Genomic DNA, 4,422 nt, shown 5'->3' with positions numbered 1-4,422 from the left:
ATAGAAATAGAGAATAAGCAAATATAGAAGATGTAAGTATTTCCCATCCTTGATGAGGTGGAATTTTTTATGCTGTGGGTAGTAATGTCTTGGCCCACGAGTGTGGTGGAAGCAGAGACAATCAATGATTTGAAAAGGAAATTGGATGGATACTTGAAGGAAAGAAACTTGCAGGAGGAAAGGGATCGAGCTGGTGAGTGGAACTGACTAGATTGCTCCAGGGAGAGCCAGCATGGACATGATAGGCCAAACGACCACCTTCTGTGCTGGAAATGACTCTGTGTTGTTTCTCAAATTCAATCCACTGGTGCTTGGTAAATAATTTCAAAGTAAATTGTGCAACCGGAAAATCAGAACCAAGGCAATGGACGCATAAGGAAGCAAAATTGCTGAAACCTGGGATTGAACCAGGGACCTTTAGATCTTCAGTCTAACGCTCTCCCAACTGAGCTATTTCAGCTCTACGTTAGCAGTGGCTAGGTGTCCTTGTTTTGGAAGAAAATACATACATTCAAGTTTTCCAAAAAATTAAAGAACACAACATGTGAGTAATATTCCCCATTGCTTTCTCAGTACTGATGGATTGTGAAGCGGGAGACAGCCAGAAGTGCCACTGAGCCGCACAGACCCCGAGCTGAGAATGAAATGAGATCAAATTCAATCTTTCATCGTGAGATGCTGCTCAGAGGTAAGAGTCCTGAATCAAAGCGAGACTTGCTCATTTCAAACACTCCCTGTACTCTCTGCTAATGAAGCCTTAAAAAAGGGAAAAACAGAATGGCACTCAAACTCACAACCCTGCCATGAAAAGTCTCATATTCGACTGACAGAACTGTCACTTCTACTCGGTCTCTTATTGGATGGATGCAACTCCAACGCAGGGGTGGCATTCAAATCCTCCCATGGGTCCACATATTAGACTGAGTTCCATGTTGCAGACTCAAGCAAAGGAAATCTGTTCAGTTCCAAAACTATCAGCGAATTGAAGCTGATTACAATCAACATCATCAGAGGTCAGAACTACCTGGTGAAAGAAGACACCCTGAAGAAGGATCCATAATTATTCAAAGGCATCGACAAAGTGAAAAACAAGAAAATCGATGAGTCAATGCAAGCCAAACAACAGAAACACTGAAGAATTCCATTCCATTCCAGTCCAGAACCCAGTCCTGTTGTTTTTGGACTCAGGTCTCAATTACTGCAACAACTTTATATTCCCACTTGGCTATCTGTACATTTAGTTAATTACAATTTTGTCGACATGCTCTTTGAATCCAGTTGTCTGGTCCTCAAGCCAGCTCCGTATGGAAGTCAATTCCACCTTCTGCAAGGCTGAAACCAATAGATAACCTTAATCTATAAATGCCAGCAGACCAGGGCTCGTCCGGGACTTAAACCCCGGATCCCTCGCATGTTAATTAACCATACTTCTTAAGCAAGAATCATACCCCTAGACCAACGAGCCACTGACAGGCCAAGATTTATTCGCTGCTGTGGAATTTCACTGGAACACCCCAGCCAATCATCCATTTCTTTTCAGATCAAAGCAACATCCTGCAAATGCTGAAATAAAAACAGAGAGTGCTGGAAATGTTCAGCAGCTCTCGCAGCATCTGTGCTGAGAGAAACTCAGTTAACGTTTCAGGGCACTCACCTTTTGTTTCAGCCATCCTTTCAGACTGCTTCTGTCCATCCAATCTCACTTTCTATTCTATCCACATTCTAACCATTCACTACGTTACTACATTTTTCATGAATTCCTCATTTCTTTTATTAACGACAATTTTGTATTTCTGGCCTTTGCTTCAGACACCACCACAAGTGGAATCATGTCTCCATCTCCCCAATCAAACCACTTCGCTATTTCCTAACATTGCAATCTTTCTTTCACCCTGACAGACAGTGGAGTTTCTGCTGCTAGGTTGCAGTTCTTGCTTCCCGCCAGTAGATGTCACCTCACTCCAATAGAGTGAAGTTTACAAATCTGAGAGAGACACAACAGGAAATAATTGTTCACATTATAGTGAATATGTGGGATTTAGAAATACTCGGAGTGGAGACGAGTTATTATTGCACTCTGCTATTACATCTTTTATAATGGACTAGAGCATTTTCCCCACGACTGATGTCAGGCTAACCGGTATATAATTCGCTGTTTTCTTTCTGCCTCTTTTTTTAAATAATGGAGTTGCATTAACTACCGTCCAATCCATTGGAACTGTTCCAGAGTCGATAGAATTTTGAAAAAAGACCAGAAATGCATCTGCTATTTCAAGGGCCACTTCCTTAAGTACTCTGGGATGTAGATTATCAGGCCCTGGGGATTTATCAGCCTTCAATCCCATCAATTTCCCAAACATTCCCTACTAATACTGATTTCATACAGTTCCTCCTTCTCACTCGACCCTATGTTCCCCAACATTTCTGGGAGGTAATTTGTATCCTCCTTTGTGACGACAGATCCAAAGTATGTATTTAATTGGTCTGCCATTTCTTTGTTCCCCATTATAAATTCCCCCGTTTCTGACTGTAAGGGGCCCACATTTGTCTTCACTAATCTTTTTCTCTACACATATCTATAGAAGCTTTTACAGTCAGTTTTTATGTTCTCTGCTAGCTTACTCTCATACTCTATTTCCCCCTTCTTAATCAATCCTTTTGTCCTCCTCTGCTAAATTCCAAACTGCTCACAATCGTCAGGTTTGCTGCTTGTTCTGACCATTTTATATTTCTCCTCCTTGGATCTAATACTTTCCTTAATTTCTTTTGTAAGCCACAGTTGAGCCACCCTTCCTGTTTTACTTTTGCACTGACATGAATGAACAATTGTTGTAATTCATCCATTCGCTCTTTAAATGCTAGCCATTCCCTATCCACTGTCAACCCTTTAAGTAACGTTCCCCAATCTATCATATCCAACTCCTGCCTCATACCTTCATAGTTTCCTTTGTTTAGATTCAGGACCCGAGTCTCGGAATCAACTCTCTCACTCTCCATCTTCATGAAGAATTTTATCATATTATGGGCACACTTCCCCAAGGGACCCCACACATCAAGATTGTTAACTAATCCTTTCTCATTACACAATACCCAGTCCAGGATGGCCTGTTCTCTGAAGGTGTTATACACCTCTATCAATTCTCCACTCAATCTCCTTTGAGATAGGCAGAATAATCCTAGCTTTTCCAACCTAACCTTGTGACTAAAATCCCCCATCCCTGGATCCATTCTGGTAAATCTCCTCTGCATCCTCTCAAGGACCCTCACATTCTTTCTAAAGTCTGCTGAGCAGAACTGGAAGCAACACTCCAAATGGGGCTTAACCAGAGTTTCATAATGGTTCAGCATAACTTCCCTTCTTTTGTACTCAATGCCTCTATTTATAAAGCCCAAGATCCCATATGCTTTGCGAACCACTCTCGCAATATGTCTTGCCACCTTCAAAGATTGATGCACATGAACCCCAAGTCCCTCTATTCCAGCACACGCTTTAGAACTGTGCCATTAAGTATATATTGCCTCTCCCTATTCCTTATGCCAAAATACATCACCTCACACTTGTCACTATTAAATTCCATCTGCCACCTGTCTGCCCATTCTGCTAGCCTATCACTGTCCTGTTGCAGGCAGTTCATATCATCCTCACTGTTTGCCGCTCCTCCAAGTTTGGTGATGGGATTTCTGTACAGTCAGAGCAGGGAACAGCAGTGAGACCAGTGTTAATGTGCAGCTATGAGAGGGGATTTATGTACCGTCAGGGCAGGAAACAGCAGTGAGACCAGTGTTAATGTGCAGCTATGAGATGGGATTTATGTCCCGTCAGGGCAGGGAACAGCAGTGAGACCAGTGTTAATGTGCAGCTATGAGAGGGGATTTCTGTACCGTCAGGGCAGGGAACAGCAGTGAGACCAGTGTTAATGTGCAGCTATGAGAGGGGATTTATGTACAGTCAGGGCAGGGAACAGCAGTGAGACCAGTGTTAATGTGCAGCTATGAGAGGGGATTTCTGTACCGTCAGGGCAGGGAACAGCAGTGAGACCAGTGTTAATGTGCAGCTATGGGAGGGGATTTTTGTACAGTCAGGGCAGGGAACAGCAGTGAGACCAGTGTTAATGTGCAGCTATGAGAGGGGATTTCTGTACAGTCAGGGAATGGAACAGCAGTGAGACCAGTGTTAATGTGCAGCTTTGAGAGGGGATTTCTGTACAGTCAGGGAATGAAACAGCAGTGAGACCAGTGTTAATGTGCAGCTATGATAGGGGACTTTTGTACATTCAGGGCAGGGAACAGCAGTGAGACCAGTGTTAATGTGCAGTTATGAGATGGGATTTCTGTACAGTCAGGGAATGGAACAGCAGTGAGACCAGTGTTAATGTGTAGCTATGAGAGGGGATTTCTGTCCAGTCAGGGAATGAAACAGCA

The 4,422-nt window shown here is 43.1% G+C and overlaps 1 non-coding gene across 1 annotated transcript; it reads right to left on the bottom strand.

The window, feature by feature from the left end:
* Window positions 1-387: 387 nt before the first annotated feature.
* On the bottom strand, window positions 388-460 carry trnaf-gaa (transfer RNA phenylalanine (anticodon GAA)). Its single transcript has one exon. It is a non-coding gene; the product is annotated as a tRNA-Phe (tRNA).
* Window positions 461-4,422: the final 3,962 nt, after the last annotated feature.

This window comes from Heterodontus francisci, unplaced genomic scaffold, assembly GCF_036365525.1.
Source record: "Heterodontus francisci isolate sHetFra1 unplaced genomic scaffold, sHetFra1.hap1 HAP1_SCAFFOLD_43, whole genome shotgun sequence".
Classification (NCBI taxonomy): Eukaryota; Metazoa; Chordata; class Chondrichthyes; order Heterodontiformes; family Heterodontidae; genus Heterodontus; species Heterodontus francisci.
This window is presented reverse-complemented; position numbering and strand designations above follow the sequence as displayed.